Source organism: Brachycentrus maculatus, unplaced genomic scaffold, assembly GCF_059751285.1.
Source record: "Brachycentrus maculatus isolate JH-2025_06_01 unplaced genomic scaffold, ASM5975128v1 h1tg000332l, whole genome shotgun sequence".
In the NCBI taxonomy this organism is placed as follows: domain Eukaryota; kingdom Metazoa; phylum Arthropoda; class Insecta; order Trichoptera; family Brachycentridae; genus Brachycentrus; species Brachycentrus maculatus.
The window spans coordinates 875,823-891,481 of NW_028281081.1; the positions used below are offsets into that span (position 1 = coordinate 875,823).

Genomic DNA, 15,659 nt, shown 5'->3' on the forward strand with positions numbered 1-15,659 from the left:
ATCCACTCTTAGAAACATGTAAAAAAGCGATTTGGAGTAAATACCGTTTTTTTCATCCCTTATTTTATACAATTTATTGTGACGATTACATTGTAAACTAAATAACCCATTAACAGCTAAAGTAACTGTAAAGGAAGCCTTAAAACTATGATGGTTTTCTTATTTTTATAATTTGTCAACACCACATACAAAATACATATTACTTTAAAAATATAAATTATCCATATTTTTTTAAAGGCCCTTTTTAGGAATTTATGAATAGGTTTTGTTTGATTTCTTTCCATTTCAAGCTATAAATAATATAAACGCGCTTACAACAATACAACAATAAATTTAAATAAACAAACGTTAAAAACAAATTGTTCACATTCCTCAAAAAAACACACACGAAGAATTAGTCTGACCAATGAATTAAAAATTAAACAAATCTTTTTACCAATTACAATTTTTCCTCTTCTTCAAACCTTTATCCACACCCCAACGATGCATAGGGCACTGCATCATATAAACGCAGTGTTATCTTGATTGTTAACACATGAAGGAAAGGCGATCAGCCCTCTACTTCAGGTACCAGTTCAGAGTAATATTCAATAAATATAGAGTGAAATATCATTTAAAATTAATTTAATTATAATGACTCGTTTCGGAAGGCTTGTTTCCATCTTTAAGTCTAAATATCAAATGAATAGTTTTTTCATTAATTGATTCGGCAGTCACTTTGTAGTAAAACCTTTTCATTTTCTAATTAGTTTTAATTCAACGTCCCATTGACCCAACTCTAAAATTTTGAATTAGCAATTTGAGAATTCACAAACGGTGTTTGAAAATGATGCGAAATGCATCGAAACCCGTGTTTTAGTAGATTTAAAGAAATAGTGGTATTTTCAAAGTAAAACTTTGATTAAAAATGAATAGTTTTTTTAGTGTTTTACTTGGTAAATAATAAGTAACTTGGTAAGTGTCGGGTTGTGGTCCAGTGGTTAGTGTCCCGGACTCGTAAGTCAGAGTTTTTGGTTCGAACCCACTCTACCACAATTTGATACCTATGTCTAATAATGAGCTGCATAGGCTCACAAAAATAGTGTAAAATTGTTAAAAATAAAATAAAAAATATTTCCTTCAAAAAAGGAAGTACTACTATTATATTATATTGAGTGGCAGGCTTCCGGGAGAGGCTGATGAAGAGCTCCAACCTCATCACAGATGGGGGCTGGACATGTGGCGGCACTGGAGCGCAGTGCTGCGTTTTGCCAGCGAGCTAATTTTCGTCTACATCTCTCCAAATTAATTATTATTATTTTTATTATTATTTTTTATTATTTTTTTTCACTTTCTTATTTGTTTATTATTTTTAATTTCATTGTATAAATAAAATGTTTTAAAACATATATGGCTGACTAAGTATTGCACCCACCACTTAGTCAAGCTGGAATAAAGAGTTAAAAAAAATAATAAAAAAATGTAGTATTTACCAAGTGAAATTTTAATTAAAAATATTATTTAAATTAATGTCTCCCTTATCACAAGAAAGGACGATATAATATTTACGATATAATCAATACAATCAATCCATTAGTGTAGCAGTAAAACGCGAGGCATTCAATAAAGCGCGTTAAGACAAAATGCGGTCATTAAAAGTACGACTCGGAGCGTAAAATGGTGGATTTGATGCTTGGCCCTAAGTATACAAGTCTTTTCATTTTATTTTTACGTCAAAGTAACGTCTTTTCGTGCTAACCCTTTTTACGCAACGTGAGTCAAATTTCTAACTAGGGAGTCTTATGTTTGAAACATGAGATATAATCTCTCGTTCCTTTACAACATTTTGAGTGTGTCCAAATACTTGTTCACAAAATCTGGATTATCTCCAATTACAGGAGTTATTTTCATATTATTTTTTGACATTTCATCAAAGATGAAGAAGAATATGGAAGTCTGGGCATTTACGGGGCTTACGACCGTCATAGGCTGGTTTGAGTGATCACTTTACACACGTGTAACATTCACCAATTCTACCCATTATTGACAACCACACTACTCAAATTCTTCGAAGTTCTATATATATGAACCAATTTAGAAACTTTGTTCTTGAATCACTAGAACTTCACTAGAGACATCTATTGGTGAGATGTAAAGAAGCTTTTTTATTAAGCAGAAACTCTTATATTAGTATGTGAGATACTGAGATCTCGTTCCTTTCATATATGTATGTAAGTACATGAAACTATGAAAACGAGGACTATGAATAAATGTTTGAAAAAAAAATTGAAATAAATAAATGCCTGAGTTTTTTACGATTCTAGAGACTACTGATTAAATACATTGCTCTCATTGCATTTTTAAGGATTTTATTATTATTGGATAAGAAAATGGATACGTGGAATTTAATTGCAGAAAATCTCTCTTAGCTTAGTTAAATATCACATTTTTTAATTCGTCAATTTCGATAAATTCATGAAATTCGTGTTTTTTACGTTATGGAAACAATTGATTAAGTGCATTGTTTTATTTGCATTTGTCACAATTTTATTTTAACAGGAAAAATGGTAATGTGGAATTTAATCGGAGAAAAATCTCGTTATTGAATGAACTATTTCTTTAATTTATTCATTTCCATTCATTCATGAAATTCGTGTTTTTTACGTTCTAGAAACAATTGATTAAGTGCATTGTTTTATTTGCATTTGTAACAATTTTATTTTAACAGAAAAATTGGTAATGTGGAGTTTAATTGCAGAAAAAATCTCGTTATTGAATGAATTATTTCTTTAATTTATTCATTTCCATTCATTCATGAAATTCGTGTTTTTTTTAAGGTTAAAAAAAAACAGTTGATTTTATGCTTGCTCTCTTCGCTTTTGTTGAAAAAATGGAATAGTGGAATTTTTTAACAACATTTTAAATGTGTCCAAATACATTTTCACAAATCTGGATTATCTCCAATTATATGAGTATTTTTCCTACTTTCATCTCACCAATAGATATCTCTAGTGAAGTTCTAGTGATTCAAGAACAATGTTTCAAAATTGGTTTATATATATAGAACTTCCAAGAATTTGATTAGAGTGGTTGTCAATAATGGGTAGAATTGGTGAACGTTACAAATGTGTAAAGTGATCATTAAACCAGCCTATGACGGTAGTCAGCCCCGTAAATGCCCAGACTTCCATATTCCTCTTCATCTTTGATGAGATGTTAAAAATAATATAGATTTTATTTGTTGAAAATCACTCTTAGTGGAATGAAATATTTCTTTTAATCATTTATTACTATTAACTAATCAAATTTGTATTTTTTTAAGGTTCTAAAAACAGTTGATTTCATGTTTTTATGCATTTGTTGAAAATTTGTAGAATTTAACTGCAGAAAATCTCTAATTTTCACTTGATTTTTTTATGAATTATGGGTTTATGATGGCTGAAGTATGATACAATAGCTTAGACTGCATAATTTTCTAAATAACAAGAGAATAATACGTTGAATATATTGGTTTTGAGCAGTAAGCCCGCCAATGTACCTACTTATTTATTTTCTGTACACGAAGTTTAAATAAATAAAACAGAAATAAAATATGCGGGTTTTCCATTAATCGTTATTAGTGGTACAAAGGGTTAACCGCATTGAGTAATCTGTACTGCGAACAGATTTAGCTGACGTGCGTAAAGAAATGAGATTAAAAGAAAGGGCTAACCCATTTAGTCCACTGGGATAGTGGCTAGATTTATGATCTTATAAATAGGAAACAGGAAAATGCGAACATGGAAATTTTCATCTGAAATAAATGTTTTTTTAATGCATTTGTTTTCAGAAAAACTCAATCAGTGTATTTTTTTAAATAAAAACTTTGGAAGTATTTATTCGGACACAATAAGCATGTTAGTTTTAAAATAAGAATTTGAATTTTTTAATTAATGTATTACATATTAAATACACCATGGAAGAAATCTGTCTAAACAAAGTTAAGTGGTATTTACTAAATAATTCATGAATTAAAAATGGAAAGATTTACCGAAATTTTTTTTAGTATTAAGTAACTTAGATATTCAAGAAAAATCGTTTAAAAAACGCATAACGTTTAGATAAAATTCAAATAAATAATTTTTGTTAAAGTTGGAAAAAAACAATATTTCTTTAAATCTATAGTGACACGTTTTTCATCAAAATAAATATATATGCATCGAAACACGTGTCAAATAGATCTTTGGAAATAGTATTCTTAATGGATTTTTACGGAGTATGTGGAAGTTTTTGTGAGAGTATTTTAATGTTTTTGAATGAAAATAAACCCTGACGATGACAAGGTTCTTGTCGAAACCGGTAGGTTAAATTGTATTTTATAAAAAAAATGATAAAAAAAAGTTAATTAATTTTATAAAGTTTATAAAATGTGCCACAAAGCATCTGCGGAAAACATTCAAGAAAAAAAATTGAGAGGCTTCTAAACAAAAAAAAAAACTGCAGTTACTTTAAAAAAAATCCATTACGCTGCTCCTTTGAAGGGGTAGGCAGAGAGTCAACTCTCTGTCTTTGCAAACATTCAACGCTTCATCCACATTAATGAATCTCCTCATACACACTGTCAATTATTCTTTTGACTTAATTGACCAGTTTCGAGCATATAAAATATTTGATCATGCCAAGTTTTTCGTTTATCTTCCTCTGCTTCTGTTTTCAACCACATTCACCTCATAAATTTGTTTAACCGTTTCTTTACTCTTCGTTTCATATATCCATTCCAACTCAGCATAATTATTTTAATTTTATCGATAATGATTATCTCAGCCTTGTATTCTTTCATTATCTGACGATTTTTTTATCTGTCATACATAATTGCATTGAGACTGCATTTAGTCTACTTTAATAATTTTTGGCCAACTACATGGTTCCCTTCCGAACATCAGTGTTGGTACCAGCATTATTGTGTACTACCAGTTTAGCTTTTACTAAAAGGTTTTATTTTTATTTTCTATAACTGATCTTTCACTCTGTTCCCAGCATTAAAGTTTTAAGTTTTTATTTTTATTTTTTATTTTTTTAGTTAGCTTATATTAAATTTAATGCAAACTATTATTTACACATATTTTGCATAAAACATGCATATTTACATCTTCTTACAATACACATAACATTTCATTTATAATTCTTTCACTATCTTTTCATTATTCATAGATTCCACCTCCGTAGTGTAATGGTTAGCACGTTTGGCTACCGTTCTAGAGGTCCCGGGTTCGATTTCCAGGGGGGGTCAAATAAATATGAGTGATTTATTCACTCTAATATATTCAATATTACCCTGGACTGGAACCTGAAGCGGAGGGCTGATCACCTTTCCTTCGTATGTTAACGATCAAGATAACACTGTATTTATATAATGCAGTGCCCTATGCACCATTGGGGTGCGGATAAGGGTTAAACAAACAAAAAATTATACAATTCAGGCATCTCATCATACTTTTTTAAACCCTTATACATAATATATTTTGCGATTCTGTTTTTTTTTTAATGGCAGTTTTATTTTATCATTTTTATTAAATTATTTATTGATTCGGCATTAACTTTGTGGAATGACATGATTATTTTATAAGAATTAAACACTTGAATAAACCACTTAAATAATATTAAAGTGTTATATTCAAGTTATGTCTAAGTTACTGTAAGGAAATGTAAATATATAAAGATGATGTAAATGTATATAATAGTTTATATTAGTTTTAATATAAGCTAACTTAAGAAATAAATAAAAAAAAAAAAAAAAAAAAGTGTTTCCTTTTTATTAGTTACATGTCAATGATTTAATAAAATTTAAAACAACCTTATTCTTATTCGTTACGTTAGTACCGTATCGATTCAATAAGGTACCCTTTGCAGGATTATCAAAGAAAAGTTAAATTTAAATATTTTTTTGTTATGCAACACAACACCCTTCGTTCAATCAGTGAATAATGAGGTCGTGAAAATATTCGTAAGAAACGTATTTTTTTCTTCAAAAAAGGCTGAAAGTGACATATTTCATATTATCTACAAAACAAGGAAATGACGACAAAGCAAAGCAATTTACCATCATAAGATTTGAAGAGAGATAAATCCTTTTGAAAGGAGTCTTAATTTGTTCATCCTTTATTCATTCAAAAGCAAATATTCGTAAAAAAATTGTAATAAAATCAGGTTACTACCAAACGGGCTTAAATATTTTATTATTTTATTTTATTTTTGTTTTGGCATTAACTTTGTGGAATGACATACTGATTTTTATAAATTAAACACTCGTATTAGACCACTAATTGAGTTTCATGTGACACGACTAGTTTTGAAAACTACAAATATTTTCATCGACGGATGATTATAAAAACTTGATGAAAAAAAAGGTAATGTGAACTCAATGATTAAGCGTCAAGAAATTGAGGATATATCGCTCACTCCTTTCAAGAACGTCATAAATAAAAAAAACTTGATTTTTCAGGAGAACGTTTTTAAAGTTTAAAAATATAACACAGTGTATTAAAAATTAATATCAAGCCACTTATTGAACTTTTTACTGTGCTGCAGATCTTTTCAGGAAAAACCTGAAGGATTATTCTCCATTTGAAAAATATTTAGGATATTTGAAAAAATAATTAAACAATACCTTTTCTTCAAAATGCAAAAACAACACTTTCTGCCCTGTAGCGAGTAAATATTAAGTTAAAAATATGCCTCTTTTGCTGAGATATAGTACATTTTCTGGGCATTCCGAAAACATGCACAACTGAAAATTGATGATTATTGATTTATGACGTTCTTGAAAGGAGTGAGCGATATGTATGTATTATATGAGGTAAAAAATCAGTTGTGTGGTTGTCAATCGTGGGTAGAATGGTGAATATAACAAGTTTTTAAAGTGATCGCATAACCAGCCTATGACAGACAACGTAAGCATTGTTTATACCTAGGTTTTCATTTTCTTCTTCATCTATATTTGTTGAGAGACCAAAATGTAAAAATAACTTTTTAGTGGAAACCCAGATTTGTGAACAAGGATTTAAACACACTCAAAATATTGTTCCATATTCTTGTTTTATCTTTTTTCCGCCTCCGTAGCGTAATGGTCAGCACGCCCAGCCACCGTTCAAGAGGTCCCGGGTTCGATTCCCAGGGGCGGGTCAAAAAAATATACGTGATATTTTCACTCTTTTATTTTTTGAATATTATCCTGGACTGGTACCTGAAGCGGAGTGTGGATCACCTTTTCTTTATGTTTTAAATATCAAAATAACACTGTGTTCATATGATGCAGTGCCGTTTGTACCATTGAGTACCATCAATAAAGAAATTCCTTCTCCTTGTCGCGTAGGTACCTACATCGCATTACGTAGAACTTACGAGGTTTTGCTAGGTTTTGCTAGATGTAATGTTGAATAAATACCGCAGTCTCAGTTAACCAATCGTACAACCTGAATTGTCACACAGGAAATTGGGCATTCTGGGCAAACTTTGCGGACAAAATGGGTCTTGGATTATTTTTGTGGAAATCTAATATCCGGCGAGGGAGGTACGGACAGGCGAACGTCGCTTCGTAACTAGACTCTCCAAGGCTACTCTGGCTGGCCGACTATTCGATCAAGGGATAAAGAAGGATTATTCAAGAGTAAATTTTGCGATTATGGAATATATATATATATATATATATATATATATATATATATATATATATATATATATATATATATATATATATATATATATATATATATATATATATATATATATATATATATATAAATATATAAATATATATATATATTTATTTACATATATATCTTATATGCTTATCTCAGTCATCCATTTTTTCAATATCACTATTTGAATATTTATCAATCATGTATCGTTTTATAATAATAAATTTTAAAAAATAACATCGAGGTCATAAGAGATCCCATTCTGGATATAGAGGGTTAAGTAATACGACTTAAACGACAGTGAAGAGTGTCAAAAAGGTTATATTTTAATGGTAGTTAAAAGATAACTTTCTTCGTGAGAAAGTTGGTACTGCACATTAAAAAAATAACCCGACCACTAACGGATTTAAATGGATTTAACTTGTTTTATTGCAACGGATTTATAGATCGTAAAAACCGTTATGTTCCAGTACAAAAGAAATAAACAAAAGTTTTAAATTTCTACGTCCTGTTCCGTGACGTCATGTGTGGGACGTATTGGCACCATCTGGCGATAGTCGGTTGAACTAAAATACCATTAATAATTTTTTATCAACTCTCGCATTTATCATTTTTTGTACTGAAAGAATTGAAATGTGAACAGGAAGTGACAACTGCGTTTTAATTACATTTTTTTTAAATATTTTGAAAAATCAATAGTTTTTTAAAAAACGTTAATATGACTTTTTTAATGAGTTGATTTAGACCACAACTAGATTCGAATAGAGAGCCATTGCATTTTAAATTAAAGTTTTACTTGGTTAAAACCACTTTTTTTTAAAAAATCTACTGTGACATGTGTTTTGATGCATTCCATATAGTTTTTGACACCGAACGTGAAGCTAAGTCCAAATTTTAGAGTTGTGTATTTGAGACGTCGAAGGCTGAAGAGGGGGTAGGTGCTGTTTCTTTTTTTTTATCAGCAGGAACATAGACAATAAAGGGGTAGTTTAAGTCATTGTCAAATTGTTGATTATTATTTATGTTTTCATGAGTGTTGAATTTTAAAGAGAAAAAAGGGATGAGACTGCCAATCATAGTAATTTTTATTGAAAATCCGTTCATAAGGATATTTCCAGAAAAAGCATACTTTCGAGGTCTTCGCCTTGCAATGTGAACGAATCACATGATTTTTTAAAATAAAAAAATGTAATGAAAGCTTTATGAAAACTGCTTTCACTAAAAAGTTCTTGTTATAAAACTCAAAGCGACGCATCGTCGAAGGATGATGAAACAATGTGATTATAACGAATGAGTTACATAATGGGACCTGACATTTTCATGGAAAATGTTGCAGAAATCTTTTGATATCCGCAGGGAATGCTTACCTCATAAAATACAGCGGTTTTAATTTTTTTATTTTATTTTTTTAAATGTTAAACAATGACATTCATTTCGCCTTGTAAGTAAAACTCCATTTCCTTTACATCTCTATAAATAAAAATGTAAATCTTCCAATGATATAACAGATTGCTATGAAACTTTAACATCGTATTGCATTCAAATGCGCGAATGTTCACATAGGTTTTTCTGAAATTCAATTTGAAATAATTGGGCTTTTTAATGACGTTTTAATTTGACTTTTTTTGGACGTCATAATGAGTTATATGAGTATAGTATTATAATAATAAGTTGCTACATTAAATCATTTGATTTTTTAAACGTACAATTTGATTTGAAAGGCGTCTAATTTGATTAGTAAAACGTCAAATGTAAGTAAAAAATCGTTTTTTTTTAAAGTCGCAATTATCGCAATGGCAGCGCCATCTTTTAAAGTAACAAAAAAACACAAATTAGAATTATATCAGACACTGCGCTTCTTGACAGCGGCCAAAATATTGTTAACCTTGAATATTTTGAAATCAGACATATTAAAAACATTTGTTTTCTATTTAATTATTTTTAATTTAGCCCGACTGAACCACAGTAACGCGTTGACGGGTACAGCTAGTTGTAAATATAAAAGTAGATGAATCATAATTGAGTGAGGTAAACAATTTCATCACATCAACATCAATATATGTGAAAATAGATTGAACATTATACGAACGAGAGATATTATACAGAGTAGAATGGGCCATTATTTATGTCTGTAGTTGAGTGCTTCTGAATTCCTCTTAATATAATACTTTAAGTATAAAGCTTAATTCAAAATACACATTTATTATTTTATTTGATCATAAATCATATCAAAACTGCAATATCAGTAAAAAATATTTATAATGAATATAAAAATTAAATATTATTTTTCGACATCTCATCAAAGATGAAGAAGATAATATAAAAATAATAATATTTTAAATCTCAAAAAATAATTTGAAAATAACTTCTGTAATTGGAGATAGTCGAGATTTTCTGAACAAGTATTAAGACGCACTCAAAATGTTATATATAAAAAATTAACTTTATAAAATACAACAACTTTGTTTTAACCACTTTTTATTGGTACACTTTATCCAACCAGTTTCGACAAGAACCTTTTCATCATCAGGGTTAATATACTAAATTCTAAAACATTGAAATACTCATAGTTAATTACCCTTCCCTACGATACCAAATAAAAATATGTCACTACGAACACCATATAAAAATATGATTTAAAAAACTCCTTTATTTGTTTTTATTGTGCATTGCGTAGCATTTGTGGCTTTTGAAAAGTATTTCTATGAGTATTTCAATGTTTTTGAGTTTAGTACATAAATCCTGATGATGACAAGGTTCTCGTTAAAACTGGTTGGATAAAGTGTACCAATAAAAAGTGTTCAAAACAAAGTTGTTTTATTAAATAAAGTTTATAAAATGTGCCACAAAGTATCTGCGAAAAACATTCAAGAAATAAAAAAAAAGAAAATAAAAATAATTGTAGTGGAACATTATAACGAAACCCGGTCATTGGTAAAATAAAACACATGTGGAAAAAAAATTAAGGTTGTTTTATTATGTATTGCATTCAAATAAATAAAATTCAGAAAAGTAAAGGAAATCACTGATTTTAAATTCTTTAATTGACAGCAATAAAAATATGAATTCAGCTATTTTTGGGCACCCTCATAAATATCTTTGAATAACCCTCTTATGTATGTTATAAGGCTTCGTAGATTCATTGAGTTAAAAAATTCCAGGGTGGACTTATTTAGTAAAAACATATTTTGTTTTTATTTATTTTTATTTTATATATATTTTGTTCCATTTTGATCTCACAACATAGATATTAATTGACTATTTTTTTTATTTCAAATCGTAGTTCAAATCACGTTCACAAATAAAGAATCCAGTTTTATTTGTTTTTGCCAGAATGATTGTTACATGTAAAAAAACATTTTGTATATGTCGCTCACTCCTTTCAAGAACGTCATAAATCAAAAAACTTGATTTTTCCGGAGAACGTTTTAAAAGTTTAAAAATATAATACAATGTATTAAAAATAAATATCAAGGCACTTATTGAACTTTTTACTGTGCAACAGATCTTTTTAGATAAAACCTGAAGGTTTTTTCCACATTTGAAAAATATTTAGTATATTTAAAAAAAATTAAACAATACCTTTTTTTCAAAATGCAAAAACAACTCTTTCTGCCCTGTAGCGGGTAAATATTAAGATAATATGCCGCTTTTGCTGGGATAAAGTACATTTTCTGGGCATTCCGAAAACATGCACAACTGAAAATTGACGAATTTTGATTTATGACGTTCTTGAAAGGAGTGAGCGATAAGTGCGCAATTGCTAAAAATATTTATAAATAAAAAAACTTGGTACGTTTTAAACAATCATTTTGCCAAACTTTGAATGAACGAAATGTTTCTGAATAGTCGTTCTATAAAAATATGTTAATTCTAAATATGTCTGTCTACATACTAAATGAAAAGAAATAATTGTTTGACATCTCATCAAAGATGAAGAAGAATATGGAAGTCTGGGCATACTCGTTAAATTAAAATGCCTAGACTTACATATTCTTTTTCATCTATGATGAGATGTAAAAAAATAATAGAAATATAACTCCTAAAATTTGAGATAATCCAAATTTGTGAACAAGTATTTGGACACACTTAAAATGTTGTAAATGAAAAGAAATAAACCCATAAGTAAATGAAAATGAAGTAAAAATCAAAATACTACAGATTTTTTTCTTTTTTTTTTTAATAAAAAAATCGTAATGATACTTCTTGAAAAATGTCAAAAGGTTATTGATATTAATGGCATTTTATACATGAAAATAATTTATTTCTCTATCCTTTGATTTAGTAAACATTGTAAAACAAAATGTTATTTTTTGACATCTCATCAAAGATGATGAAGAATATTAATATGTAATTGGAGATAATCCAGATTTTGTGAACAAGTATTTGGACACACTCAAAATGTTGTAAACAAAATGTTATTGATAAGTTTCCATATGATTTGACTTAAAAAAATACGTTTATTCTTAATGTGTCTGCATACGAAATGAAAGGATTACTGTATTTTCAATATTTTGAGTGTGTCCAAATATTTGTTCACAAAATCTACAATATATTATCTCCAATTACAGGAGTTATTATTTTCATACTATTTTTTGACATCTCATCAAAGATGAAGAAGAACATGGAAGTCTGGGCATTTGAAATGGTAAATGCCCAGACATCCATATTCTTCTTCATCTTTGATGAGATGTCAAAAAATAATATGGATTACTGTTTATTTATTAAAATGAGTTCATTATTTACAAGCATCTGAAAAAATATATTATTGAATTTTATAAAAGCAAGGAAGATTGTATTGTAATTTTGATGAGATGTCAAAAAATAATATGGATTACTGTTTATTTATTAAAATGAGTTCATTATTTACAAGCATCTGAAAAAATATATTATTGAATTTTATAAAAGCAAGGAAGATTGTATTGTAATTTTGAAAAGAGAGGAATTTTATATTCGCAACGAAACCTTTTTAAAAATAAAATGAAAAATTGCAGTAAAAATCTCAATTCATTATTTATAGTGACATGAAAAACGACCGGCTAAGGGTTGAATTCCTTTTGTTTTCACACCCCTGAATAGGGGTGGAAATAAGGTTCTACGGCTTCATTCGAAAGAGGGTGTTTGATAGGATTTCGGTTAGCCTAGAAATGTTTCGTAAAACTTTTGTGGCAGCGTTTTACAAAATATTTATACTTGAAATTAACGAGTAAAAGTTTACGAGAGTAAAAACAACTTATGGTTTAAATACTTGACATAAATCAAATAAAGGTCATGTTTGCTTTGATTTGCGAAGCCTTTAAATAACATTTCTCTAGCGTTAAAATGTTCAAAGCTTTACGTAAAACTACAATAAAGAGTGTTACAAATAGAAGTCAATGAGAAAACAATGATTAAAAAATAAATAAAAACAATTTCTTGAATGTTTTTCGCAGATACATTGTGGCAAATTTTATAAACATTATAAAATTAAACAACTTTTTTTTAACCACTTTTTTATTGGTACACTTCATCCAACCGGTCTCGACAAGAACCTTGTCACTATCATGGTTTATGTACTAAATTCTAAATCATTGAAATACTCATAATTAATAATACGCAATGAACAATAAAAACAACATTTAGGAGTTTTTGAATCATATTTTTTAAATCATATTTTCAAATGGTGTACGGAGTGCGTAGAAGTTTTTGGTAAGCTTTTGGGAAATATGAGTATTTCAATGTTTTAGAATTTATTACAATAACCCTGATTGTGACAAGGTTTTTTTCGAAACTGGTTGGATAAAGTGTACCAATAAAAAAGTGGTAAAAACAAAGTTGTTTAATTTTGTAAAAACAATTTAATCATCACGCCACTTCTCTGTGAGGGTAGGTAGAGAGAATAGAACGCCAGATCAATCTGTCTATGGAAAAAATGTTTGCCTATTCCACATTCATGCATTTCCTCACACACACCCACCGAATACTACTACTAATTCCTACTCTTGATCGTGCCAAGTTTTTCTTTTTGCACCTGTACCAACAAAATTTGTCTCATAAATTTGAAGGTACACTTGTGTTATCTTTACCGTTCGTCTTCATTACAATATTTTTTGAAAGATGTATGTATATATTAGCGATGTGCGACACTATCTTATTTTTTCTATATGTATTATTGTGTTTCAATTGCTCTCTTTTGCTCCACTCCCGTGGCGATGGTTTGTAAAGCTCTGTTTCTCCTTTTCTCTTGGTAACATCTTTTTTTCTCTCTCGTGTAACGAAATATGTCTTAAATAATAAAAATAACACGTCTTTAAAATTTCACTGTCAATTCTCGTTCAATTATTGATTATCGAATTTCCGTTTAAGAAGTTTCAGTTAAAATGGCTTTATATTTTAAAATGTGTCTCAACTTGATATAAAACATGTATCGTTCTTCCCTTTTTATGAAAAAAGATGGTCTGAGCATACCAGGGCTTACGACCAGACATATGGCTGGCTAACATGTTTCATATCAAGTTGAGATACATCTTAAAATTGACATCTCATCCATAGGGTAAATAATCCAGTGTCCGATATATTAAAAATATGAGTATGAATATAATAAAAACAACTTTGTAGATTCAAATGAGCTCATGATGAAATATATAATGCAGTTCCACCAAGGAATGTCAGTTTATTGTAACTGCAGACAGTGGGTAGAATTCCGTATTGAATTATTGGGTAATATATCCTAAATTAAACAAGGTTTATTAGTTATACATATATACCACTCAAATGAGTTTTATTTATATTTACGACTAGTTTCGAAAACGACAGATGTTTTTTTATATTCTGTGGTGCAAATTAAAACTTAATTTTAATAAAATAATCATGTCATTCCACAAAGTTAATGCCGTATCAATATATAATATAAGGTTTATTAGATTGAATTCTACATTTATTTATGTATATGTTAATACGTTACGAGTTTTGTCTAATTAAGAGTGTTTGATAATGTCTTAATAAGTCGAAACGCGTCACGTATTAACATATACATAAATAAATTTAGAAATCAATCCGATAAACCTTGCTTAAATTTGGATAAATTACCCAACAAGAAATGTCTGTACAAAATTTAAATAAAATAATATGAATATTGACTTTCTTTTTCGCAATGCAATATAAATTTCAATATACAGATAGAATCCAGCCTCCGTCGCATTCAAATTGTCAAAAGCCTGCAATTCGCTTCAGGCCCACACTTTATTAACCCCACACCCCAAACTGGTGGCTGTGGAAAAGTTAGCTATTTCATCCCTTAAGTTAGAAACACAAAACAAAGTTTAAGCTACATACATTGAAACGTATGTAAGTTACTTTCAACCGGAAAAAACTTTTCAATCCGATTTAATGTGACACATTTAATTAATACAAACAAATCAAACAGCTTTGCTGGAAATCAGGGGCTTGGATGAAACAAAAATAATGTCTCACAAAAATATATGCGTATATATATATATATATATATATATATATATATATATATATATATATATATATATATATATATATATATATATATATATATATATATATATATATATATATATATATATATATATATATATATATATATATATATATATATATATATATATATATATATATATATATATATATATATATATATATATATATATATATATATATATATTTATATTTATATATATATATATATATATTTATATACATAAATATAAAATATATATATATAAATATATATATATATATATATATATATATATATATATATATATATATATATATATATATATATATATATATATATATATATATATATATATATATATATATATATATATATATATATATATATATATATATATATATATATATATATATATACATATGTATAAACATATAAATATAAATATTTCATTTATTATTTTATTTTATTTATATATATATTTACTTATAAATTTGTGTACCAAGAAATATTTCAATATTTATACATATTTACATATG

General features: G+C 28.0%; 1 protein-coding gene across 1 annotated transcript in view; it reads right to left on the reverse strand.

Annotated features, from left to right (window-relative positions):
- Nucleotides 1-15,659, reverse strand: part of LOC148304119 (uncharacterized) — a 56,923-nt gene that overhangs the window by 31,734 nt on the left and 9,530 nt on the right. The window lies entirely within an intron of this gene.